Consider the following 12367-nt stretch of genomic DNA (forward strand, 5'->3'; position numbering starts at 1 on the left):
CCATAAATGCTAAATACAAATCCACTTGCTTTTCTAAGTATTTCTCACATACATTCTCAAAGCAAACACCTGATCCACACATTCTCTACCACTTCTGAAACCACACTGCTTTTCCCCACTCTGATGCTCTGTACATGCCTTCACCCTTTCAATATATATATATATTATCCCTGGGGATTGGGGATTAAGAATACTTCCCACGTATTCCCTGCGTGTCGTAGAAGGCGACTAAAAGGGGAGGGAGCGGGGGCTGGAAATCCTCCCCTCTCGTTTTTTTTTCATTTTAATTTTCCAAAAGAGGGAACAGAGGGGGGGGCCAGGTGAGGATATTCCACAAAGGCCCAGTCCTCTGTTCTTAACGCTACCTCGCTAATGCGGGAAATGGCGAATAGTTTAAAAAAAAAAGAAAAGATATATATATATATATATGTGTATATATATATGTGTACGTGTAGGAAGAGAGGAAAGTGATTGGTTCTCAGTGAATGTAGGTTTGCGGCAGGGGTGTGTGATGTCTCCATGGTTGTTTAATTTGTTTATGGATGGGGTTGTTAGGGAGGTAAATGCAAGAGTATTGGAAAGAGGGGCAAGTATGAAGTCTGTTGGGGATGAGAGAGCTTGGGAAGTGAGTCAGTTGTTGTTCGCTGATGATACAGCGCTGGTGGCTGATTCATGTGAGAAACTGCAGAAGCTGGTGACTGAGTTTGGTAAAGTGTGTGGAAGAAGAAAGTTAAGAGTAAATGTGAATAAGAGCAAGGTTATTAGGTACAGTAGGGTTGAGGGTCAAGTCAATTGGGAGGTGAGTTTGAATGGAGAAAAACTGGAGGAAGTGAAGTGTTTTAGATATCTGGGAGTGGATCTGGCAGCGGATGGAACCATGGAAGCGGAAGTGGATCATAGGGTGGGGGAGGGGGCAAAAATTCTGGGTGGCCTTGAAGAATGTGTGGAAGTCGAGAACATTATCTCGGAAAGCAAAAATGGGTATGTTTGAAGGAATAGTGGTTCCCACAATGTTGTATGGTTGCGAGGCGTGGGCTATGGATAGAGTTGTGCGCAGGAGGATGGATGTGCTGGAAATGAGATGTTTGAGGACAATGTGTGGTGTGAGGTGGTTTGATCGAGTGAGTAACGTAAGGGTAAGAGAGATGTGTGGAAATAAAAAGAGCATGGTTGAGAGAGCAGAAGAGGGTGTTTTGAAGTGGTTTGGGCACATGGAGAGAATGAGTGAGGAAAGATTGACCAAGAGGATATATGTGTCGGAGGTGGAGGGAACGAGGAGAAGAGGGAGACCAAATTGGAGGTGGAAAGATGGAGTGAAAAAGATTTTGTGTGATCGGGGCCTGAACATGCAAGAGGGTGAAAGGAGGGCAAGGAATAGAGTGAATTGGAGCGATGTGGTATACCGGGGTTGACGTGCTGTCAGTGGATTGAATCAAGGCATGTGAAGCGTCTGGGGTAAACCATGGAAAGCTGTGTAGGTATGTATATTTGCGTGTGTGGATGTATGTATATACATGTGTATGGGGGGGGTTGGGCCATTTCTTTCATCTGTTTCCTTGCGCTACCTCACAAACGCGGGAGACAGCGACAAAGTATAATAAAATAAAATATATATATATATATATATATATATATATATATATATATATATATATATATATATATATATATATATTTTCCCCCTATACATATTTGCTATTTTCCGCATTAGTGAGAGTGTTAAGAACAGAGAACTGAGCCTTAGAGGAAAAATCCTCACCTGGCCCCCGACCCTTCTTTGTTCCTCTTTTTTTTTTTTTTTTTTTTTTTTGAAAAGTAAAAAAAATAAAAAAGGGAGGGGGAGGAGGATTTTCCACCCCTACCTCACCCTACAGCTCCCATTCCACATCCAGGCCCCACAGACCTTTCCATGGTTTACCTCAGACAATTCACATGCCCTGGTTCAGTCCATTGATAGCACGTCGGCCCCGGTATACCACGTTGTTCCAAATCACTCTATTCCTTGCATGCCTTTCACCCTCCTGTATGTTCAGGTCCTGATTGCTCAAAATCTTTTTCAATCCATCCTTCCACCTCTAATTTGGTCTTCTGCTTCTCATTCTTCCACATATTCCCTGCATGTCAAAGAAGGTGACTAAAAGGGGTTAAAGGAGGAAGCTGGAAATTCTCTCCTCCAGTTTTTACTTATCCAAATGAAGATATAGAGAAGGGGGCCAAGTAAGGATTTTCCCATTAAGGTTCAGTCCTCTGTTCTTGACAATACCTCGCTAACTCGTGATATGGCGAATAATTATGAAAAAAAATAATAAACAAATACACACACACATATGTAAAGTGTGTGAAAGAAGAAAGTTGAGAGAGAATGTGAATAAGAGCGAGGCTTATAGGTTCAGTAGGGTTGAGGAACAAGTTTATCAGGAGGTAAGTTTGAATGAAGAAAAACTGGAGGAAGTGAAGTGTTTTAGATATCTGGGAGTGGACTTAGCAGTGGATGGAGCCATGAAAGCGAAAGTGAGTCACAGGAGGGGGGGGCAAAGGTTCTGGGAGTGTTGAAGAATGCGTGGAAAGCGAGAACATTATCTCAGAGAGCAAAACTGAGTATGTTTGAAGGTATAGTGGTTCCAACAAAGTTATATGTTTGCAAGGCATGGGCTATAAATAGAGTTGTGCAAAGGAGGGTGGATGTGTTGGAATGAAATGTTTGAGGACAATATGTGGTAAGAGGGAGTAAGTAATTAAGGAGTAAGAGAGATGTGTGGTAATAAAGAGTGTGTTTGAGAGAGCAGAAGAGGATGTGTTGAAATTGTTTGGACACATGGAGAAAATGAAAGAGGAAAGATTGACAAAGAAGATATATGTGCCAGAGGTGGAGGGAATAAGGAGAAGCAGGACACCAAATTGGAGGTAGAAGGATGGAGTGAAAAAGATTTCGAGTGATCAGGGCCAGAATATACAGGAGGGTGAAAGGCATGGAAGTAATAAAGTGAACTGGAATGATGTGGTATACCAGGGTCGACACATATATCCTCTTCGTCAATCTTTCCCCACTCATTCTCTCCATGTGACCAAACCATTTCAATACACCCTCTTATGCTCTCTCAACCACATTCTTTTCATTACCACACATCTCTCTCACCCTTTAATTACTTACTCAATCAAAACACCTCATATTGTCCTAAAATATCTCATTTCCAACACATCCACCTGCCTCCACACTACCCTATCTATAGCCCACACCTTGCAACCATATAACATTGTTGGAACCACTATTCCTTCAAACACCCATTTTTGCTCTCCGAGATAACATTCACGCCTTCCACACATTCTTAATGCTCCCAGAACCTTCACCCCGTCCCCCACCCTGTGATTCACTTTCACTTCCATGGTTCCATCCACTGCCAAATTCACTCCCAGATATCTAAAACACTTCACTCCCTTCAGTTTTTCTCCATTCAAACTTACTTCCCAAATGACTTGTCCCTCAACCTTACTGAGCCTAATAACCTAGCTCTTTTTCACATTTACTCTCAGTTTTCTTCTTTCACATACTTTACCAATTCAAGTCACCAGCTTCTGTAGTCTCTCACCTGAATCAGCCACCAGTGGTGTATCATCAGTGAACAACAACTGACTCACTTCCCAAGCCCTCTCATCCAGAACAGACTGCATACTTGCCCCTCTCTCCAAAACTCTTGCATTCACCTCCCTAACAACCCCATCTATAAACAAATTAAACAACCATGGAGACATCATGCATCCCTGCCGCAAACCGACATTCACTGGGAACCAATCACTTTCTTCTCTTCCTCTTCTACTTCCTTACATCCTTAATAAAAACTTTTCACTGCTTCTAGCAACTTGCAGTGCAATGGCATAGTGCCATTGTACAAAGGCAAAGGGGACAAATGTGAGCGTTCAAACTACAGAGGTATAAGTTTGTTGAGTATTCCTGGGAAATTGTATGGGAGGGTATTGATTTGAGAGGGTGAGGGCATGCACAGAGCATCAGATTGGAGAGAAGTGTGGTTTTAGAAGTGGTAGAGGATGTGTGAATCAGGTGTCTGCTTTGAAGAATATATGTGAGAAATACTTAAAAAAAAAAAACAGATTTGTATGTACCATTTATGGTTCTGGAGAAGGCATATGATATGATAGAGATGCTTTGTGGAAGGTCTTAAGAGTATATGGTGTGGGAAGTTGCAAGAAGCACTGAAAAGTCTTTATAAGGGATGTACAGCATGTGCACAAGTAGGAAGAGAGGAGAGTGATTGGTTCCCGGTGAAGGTCGGTCTACGGTAGGGGTGTGTGACATCCCCATGGTTGTTTAATTTGTTTATGTATGGGATTGTTAGGAAGTTTTGTAGAGAGGGGCAAGTATGGAGTCTGTTAAGGATGAGAGGGCCTGGGAAAAGAGCCAGTTGTTGTTCGCCGATGATACAGCACTGGTGGCTGATTCAAGTGAGAAACTGCAGTTGGTGACTGAATTTGGAAAAGTGTATGAAAGGTGTAAATTGAGAGTAAATACGAATAAGAGCAAGGTTATTAGGTTAAGTAGGGTTGAGGAACAAGTCAAGTGAGAAAAATTGGAGGAAATGAAGTGTTTTAGATATCTGGGAGTGGACTCAGCAGTGAGTGGAACCATGGAAATGGAAGTGAATCACAGAGTGGGGGAGGGGTCGGTTCTGGGAGCGATGAAGAATGTGTAAAAGGAGAGACTGTTATCTCAGAGCAACAAAATGGGAATATTTGAAGGAACAGTAGTTCCAACAATATTATATGGTTGCAAGGCATGGGCTATGGACATGGTTGTATGGAGGAGAGTGGATGTGTTAGAAATGAAATGTTTGAGGACAATATGTGGTGTGAGGTGGTTTGATCGAGTAAGTAATGAAAGGGTAAGAGAAATGTGTGGAAATAAAAAGAGTGTGGTTGAGAGAGCAGAAGAGAGTGTGTTAAAATGGTTTGGACATATGAAGAGAATGAGTGAGGAAAGGTTGACAAAGAGGATATATGTATCAGAGGTGGAGGGAACGAGAAGTGGGAGACCAAATTGGAGGTGGAAAGATGGAGTGAAAAAGATTTTGAGTGATCTGGGCCTGAACATGCAGGAGGGTGAAAGGCGTGCAAGGAATAGAGTGAATTGGAATGATGTGGTATATACCAGGGTCAATGTGCTGTCAGTGGATTGAACCAGGGGATGTGAAACGTCTGGGGTAAACCATGGAAAGGTCTGTGGGGCCTGGATGTGGAAAGGGAGCTGTGGTTTCGGTGCATTATTACATGACAGCTAGAGACTGAGTGTGAACAAAAGGAGCCTTTGTTGTCTTTTCCTAGCGCTACCTCGCACACATGAGGGGGTTCTTATTCCATGTGTGGCGAGGTGGCGATGGGAATGAATAAAGGCAGACAGTATGAATTATGTACATGTGTATATATGTATATGTCTGTGAGTATATATATGTATACATTGAGATGTATAGGTATGTATATTTGCGTGTGTGGACGTGTATGTATATACATGTGTATGTGGGTGGGTTGGGCCATTCTCTCGTCTGTTTCCTTGCGCTACCTCGCTAACATGGGAGACAGCGACAAAGCAAAATATAATATATATATATATATATATATATATATATATATATATATATATATATATATATATATATATATATTTTTGCTCTGTCGCTGTCTCCCGCGTTTGTGAGGTAGCGCAAGGAAACAGATGAAAGAAATGGCCCAACCCACCCCCATACACATGTATATACATACGTCCACAAATGCAAATATACATACCTACACAGCTTTCCGTGGTTTACCCCAGACGCTTCACATGCCCTGATTCAATCCACTAACAGCACGTCAACCCCGGTATACCACATCGATCCAATTCACTCTATCCCTTGCACGCCTTTCACCCTCCTGCATGAGGATGGATGTGCTGGAAAAGAGATGTTTGAGGACAATGTGTGGTGTGAGGTGGTTTGATCGAGTAAGTAACGTAAGGGTAACAGAGATGTGTGGAAATAAAAAGAGCGTGGTTGAGAGAGCAGAAGAGGGTGTTTTGAAATGGTTCGGGCACATGGAGAGAATGAGTGAGGAAAGATTGACCAAGAGAATATATGTGTCGGAGGTGGAGGGAACGAGGAGAAGAGGGAGACCAAATTGGAGGTGGAAAGATGGAGTGAAAAAGATTTTGTGTGATCGGGGCCTGAGCATGCAGTAGATGAAAGCCGGCAAGGCAGCAGGTTTGGATGGTATTGCAGTGGAATTTATTAAAAAAGGGGGTGACTGTATTGTTGACTGGTTGGTAAGGTTATTTAATGTATGTATAACTCATGGTGAGGTGCCTGAGGATTGGCGGAATGCGTGCATAGTGCCATTGTACAAAGGCAAAGGGGATAAGAGTGAGTGCTCAAATTACAGAGGTATAAGTTTGTTGAGTATTCCTGGTAAATTATATGGGAGGGTATTGATTGAGAGGGTGAAGGCATGTACAGAGCATCAGATTGGGGAAGAGCAGTGTGGTTTCAGAAGTGGTAAAGGATGTGTGGATCAGGTGTTTGCTTTGAAGAATGTATGTGAGAAATACTTAGAAAAGCAAATGGATTTGTATGTAGCATTTATGGATCTGGAGAAGGCATATGATAGAGTTGATAGAGATGCTCTGTGGAAGGTATTAAGAATATATGGTGTGGGAGGAAAGTTGTTAGAAGCAGTGAAAAGTTTTTATCGAGGATGTAAGGCATGTGTACGTGTAGGAAGAGAAGAAAGTGATTGGTTCTCAGTGAATGTAGGTTTGCGGCAGGGGTGTGTGATGTCTCCATGGTTGTTTAATTTGTTTATGGATGGGGTGGTTAGGGAGGTGAATGCAAGAGTTTTGGAAAGAGGGGCAAGTATGAAGTCTGTTGGGGATGAGAGAGCTTGGGAAGTGAGTCAGTTGTTGTTCGCTGATGATACAGCGCTGGTGGCTGATTCATGTGAGAAACTGCAGAAGCTGGTGACTGAGTTTGGTAAAGTGTGTGGAAGAAGAAAGTTAAGAGTAAATGTGAATAAGAGCAAGGCTGTTAGGTACAGTAGGGTTGAGGGTCAAGTCAATTGGGAGGTGAGTTTGAATGGAGAAAAACTGGAGGAAGTGAAGTGTTTTAGATATCTGGGAGTGGATCTGGCAGCGGATGGAACCATGGAAGCGGAAGTGGATCATAGGGTGGGGGAGGGGGCGAAAATTCTGGGGGCCTTGAAGAATGTGTGGAAGTCAAGAACATTATCTCGGAAAGCAAAAATGGGTATGTTTGAAGGAATAGTGGTTCCAGCAATGTTGTATGGTTGCGAGGCGTGGGCTATGGATAGAGTTGTGCGCAGGAGGATGGATGTGCTGGAAATGAGATGTTTGAGGACAATGTGTGGTGTGAGGTGGTTTGATCGAGTGAGTAACGTAAGGGTAAGAGAGATGTGTGGAAATAAAAAGAGCGTGGTTGAGAGAGCAGAAGAGGGTGTTTTGAAATGGTTTGGGCACATGGAGAGGATGAGTGAGGAAAGATTGACCAAGAGGATATATGTGTCGGAGGTGGAGGGAACAAGGAGAAGAGGGAGACCAAATTGGAGGTGGAAAGATGGAGTGAAAAAGATTTTGTGTGATCGGGGCCTGAACATGCAGGAGGGTGAAAGGAGGGCAAGGAATAGAGTGAATTGGAGCGATGTGGTATACCGGGGTTGACGTGCTATCAGTGGATTGAATCAAGGCATGTGAAGCGTCTGGGGTAAACCATGGAAAGCTGTGTAGGTATGTATATTTGCGTGTGTGGACGTATGTATACACATGTGTATGGGGGGGGGTTGGGCCATTTCTTTCGTCTGTTTCCTTGCGCTACCTCGCAAACGCGGGAGACAGCGACAAAGTATAATAAAAAAAAAAATAATATATATATATATATATATATATATATATATATATATATGTTGGAATATGTTGGGGATTGGGGAGAAAGAATACTTCCCACGTATTCCCTGCATGTCGTAGAAGGCAACTAAAAGGGGAGGGAGCGGGGAGCTGGAAATCCTCCCCTCTCACTTTTTTTTTAATTTTCCAAAAGAAGGAACAGAGAAGGGGGCCAGGTGAGGATATTCCCTCAAAGGTCCAGTCCTATGTTCTTAACGCTAACTCGCTAACGCGGGAAATGGCGAATAGTTAGTTTGAGTTTGATGTTGGAAAGGATCACAATTTAGTGTGTGATCAAGTATATTCCTATAAGTCCATGGGGAAATGAAGGAAACTTATCCAAACTTATCCAAAAGAAGGAACAGAGAAGGGGGCCAGGTGAGGATGTTCCCTCAAAGGCCCAGTCCTCTGTTCTTAACGCTACCTCGCTAACGCATCTGTTTCCTGGTGCTACCTCGCTGATGCAGGAAATGGTGATTGAGTATAATAAATAAATAAATAATATATATATATATATATATATATATATATATATATATATATATATATATATATATATTTTTTTTTTTTTTTATTTTATTCATACTATTCGCCATTTCCTGCGTTAGCAAGGTAGCGTTAAGAACAGAGGACTGGACCTTTGAGGGAATATCCTCACCTGGCCCCCTTCTTTGTTCCTTCTTTTGGAAAATTAAAAAAAACAGAGGGGAGGATTTCCAGCCCCCCGCTCCCTTCCCTTTTAGTCGCCTTCTACGACACGCAGGGAATACGTGGGAAGTATTCTTTCTCCCGTATCCCCAGGGAAAATTATATATATATATATATATATATATATATATATATATATATATATATATATATATATATATATGCTGTCAGTGGAGTGAATCAAGGCATGTGAAGCGTCTGGGGTAAACCATGGAAAGCTGTGTAGGTATGTATATTTGCGTGTGTGGACGTGTGTATGTACATGTGTATGGGGGGGGTTGGGCCATTTCTTTCGTCTGTTTCCTTGCGCTACCTCGCAAACGCGGGAGACAGCGACAAAGTATTAAAAAAAAAAAAAAAAAAAAAAAAAAAAAAATATATATATATATATATATATATATATATATTATTTTTTTTTTATTATACTTTGTCACTGTCTCCCGCGTTTGCGAGGTAGCGCAAGGAAACAGACGAAAGAAATGGCCCAACCCCCCCCATACACATGTATATACATACGTCCACACACGCAAATATACATACCTACACAGCTTTCCATAGCTTACCCCAGACGCTTCACATGCCTTGATTCAATCCACTGACAGCACGTCAACCCCGGTATACCACATCGCTCCAATTCACTCTATTCCTTGCCCTCCTTTCACCCTCCTGCATGTTCAGGCCCCGATCACACAAAATCTTTTTCACTCCATCTTTCCACCTCCAATTTGGTCTCCCTCTTCTCCTTGTTCCCTCCACCTCCGACACATATATCCTCTTGGTCAATCTTTCCTCACTCATCCTCTCCATGTGCCCAAACCACTTCAAAACACCCTCTTCTGCTCTCTCAACCACGCTCTTTTTATTTCCACACATCTCTCTTACCCTTACGTTACTCACTCGATCAAACCACCTCACACCACACATTGTCCTCAAACATCTCATTTCCAGCACATCCATCCTCCTGCGCACAACTCTATCCATAGCCCACGCCTCGCAACCATACAACATTGTTGGAACCACTATTCCTTCAAACATACCCATTTTTGCTTTCCGAGATAATGTTCTCGACTTCCACACATTCTTCGAGGCCCCCAGAATTTTCGCCCCCTCCCCCACCCTATGATCCACTTCCGCTTCCATGGTTCCATCCGCTGCCAGATCCACTCCCAGATATCTAAAACACTTCACTTCCTCCAGTTTTTCTCCATTCAAACTCACCTCCCAATTGACTTGACCCTCAACCCTACTGTACCTAATAACCTTGCTCTTATTCACATTTACTCTTAACTTTCTTCTTTCACACACTTTACCAAACTCAGTCACCAGCTTCTGCAGTTTCTCACATGAATCAGCCACCAGCGCTGTATCATCAGCGAACAACAACTGACTCACTTCCCAAGCTCTCTCATCCCCAACAGACTTCATACTTGCCCCTCTTTCCAAAACTCTTGCATTTACCTCCCTAACAACCCCATCCATAAACAAATTAAACAACCATGGAGACATCACACACCCCTGCCGCAAACCTACATTCACTGAGAACCAATCACTTTCCTCTCTTCCTACACGTACACATGCCTTACATCCTCGATAAAAACTTTTCACTGCTTCTATATATATATATATATATATGAACATATACAGTGCCTGCCAATGAAGTAAGCGTGAGTGGGCCCATATGAATTATACTGACACAAATCATTTTATCCTACCTAGAACAGAGTGAGTATCCATTTGCTGAAGTTTACTTACAATGTCTAGAAGGCATTGGCAACTATGTGACATGCCAGCATACAACATGAGCTTGCCTCAGTAGCAATTTTGCAATCGTAGGGGGCAGGAATGTCTTGCTGTGCTCCCTACATATGCCCTGGATTTTCATTTTTCTTTACCAATTTTGTATCTACCTTCTACTATGGTTGGAAATACTAACAAGTAAGAAACTACCTTCCATTGTTGCACTTTACAAGGGAATGAACCACTTAAAGAAATTTCTAATATAACATGCACGAGCTTGAGAAATGCAAAACAACAGGAAGAAATTTAATGACAGTGGCAGCACTGCTACAATGACCCATAAGAAATGCCCTGGGAAGGTCACAAAAACCTCTTCATGTGCTCATCATTTTTCTAAATTTCAAGGTGATGCAGATCCACGCTTGAGTGCAAAAGAATTAAAAGAAAATATCCTAGACTGCACAGTGATGTGTCAGTAATGACAGCACACTGAAGCTTACACAAGGAGCTGAGGGCTGCGTCTCAAAGTGCTCATAAGAAACATGTTGATTTTTGCAAGGTTCTTGTGAGTGATGAGTCCACCTTTTCAGTGACAGGTGGCCATGGCAGGCATGTGAGTGACTGACCTGGCTGTAATCCATTTGACCCCAAGTAGAATGCAACCACTGTAAAGTTCACAGTTCCACCTATAGTATGGGAATGTTTCAGTTACGATGGTATTGGGATTTTGTAGAGTAGCCAAATAATGAAACTATAAACAGACATAATTACCACAAGCAATTGTGTGACCATCTTCCAGATTCATTCAAAAAGTGCAAGGCCAAAGCATTCATGCAGGTTGGTGCTCCATGCCACACTACCAAAATAGTCACTCTTTATGTTAAGGACTATGCAGTGGAATTTATCAGTGAGAGTGGCTCAGGAATTCACTGGATATGAATCCAGCAGAAAACTTGTCGGAGCTTATGAAAATGACATCACCATACAGAGATACTTCATTTCTACCTAAGCTAGAGTCAGCCATTCATGAAATTAGGGCAAAGATGGACCCCAAATGGCTTCTCAATCTTACTGATTCAGCTCCTGGTCATTTCAAGGATTGTACAAAGAGAAAAGAGAAACTAATATAAAGTACTAGTTGGTGGTAAATACACAACTTTTATGGTTTATTCCATTTTTATCCTTTATGGTTGTCCTGCAGTACCCTTGCACCTACTTCATTGGTGGGCACTGTATACACACATTTATACATATTTTTTTCATAAGTATTCATCATTTCCCACAATAACAAGTTAGTGTAAGGAACAGATAGCTTAGCCTTTGAGAGAAAAATCCTCACTTGGCCACCTTCTCTGTTCCTTCTTTGGGAAAAGTAAAACTGGAGGGGAGGATTTCTAACCCCCGCCCCTGCCTAATTTAGTTGCCTTCTACAACATGTGGGGAATACCTGAGAAGTATTCTTTCTCTCCTAGCCCCATGGATACATAAGGCCCCTTTAGTCACCTTTGACATGCCGGGAATATGTAGGCAGTATTCTTTCTCCCCTAGCCCCAGGGATATATAAGCCCCCTTTTGTCGCCTTCTATGACACAAGGGAAATACGTGGGAAGTATTCCCCGCATGTTGTAGAAGGCGACTACAGGGGGTGGGAGCTGGGGGGATGGAAACCCTCCCTGTCTCATATAGGGAACATAAGAAGAAGTCAAGTGGGGAGTGCTGAATGTGTGTGGATGTAACCAAGATGAGAAGAACGAAACCTCTATGTTCTGGCTCTGAATGAAACAAAGCTCAAGGGTAAAGGGAAAGAATGGTTTCGAAACGTCTTGGAAGTAAAGTTAGGTGTTGGTGAGAGGACAAGAGATAAGGAAGGAGTAGCGCTACTCCTGCAGCAGGATTTGTGGCAGTAAGTGATAGAGTGTAAGGAAGTAAATTCTAGATTGATGTGGGTGAAAATGAAAGTGGATGGTGTGAGATGGGAGATTATTG

Source organism: Panulirus ornatus, chromosome 58 (genome assembly GCF_036320965.1).
Source record: "Panulirus ornatus isolate Po-2019 chromosome 58, ASM3632096v1, whole genome shotgun sequence".
NCBI classification, from domain to species: Eukaryota; Metazoa; Arthropoda; class Malacostraca; order Decapoda; family Palinuridae; genus Panulirus; species Panulirus ornatus.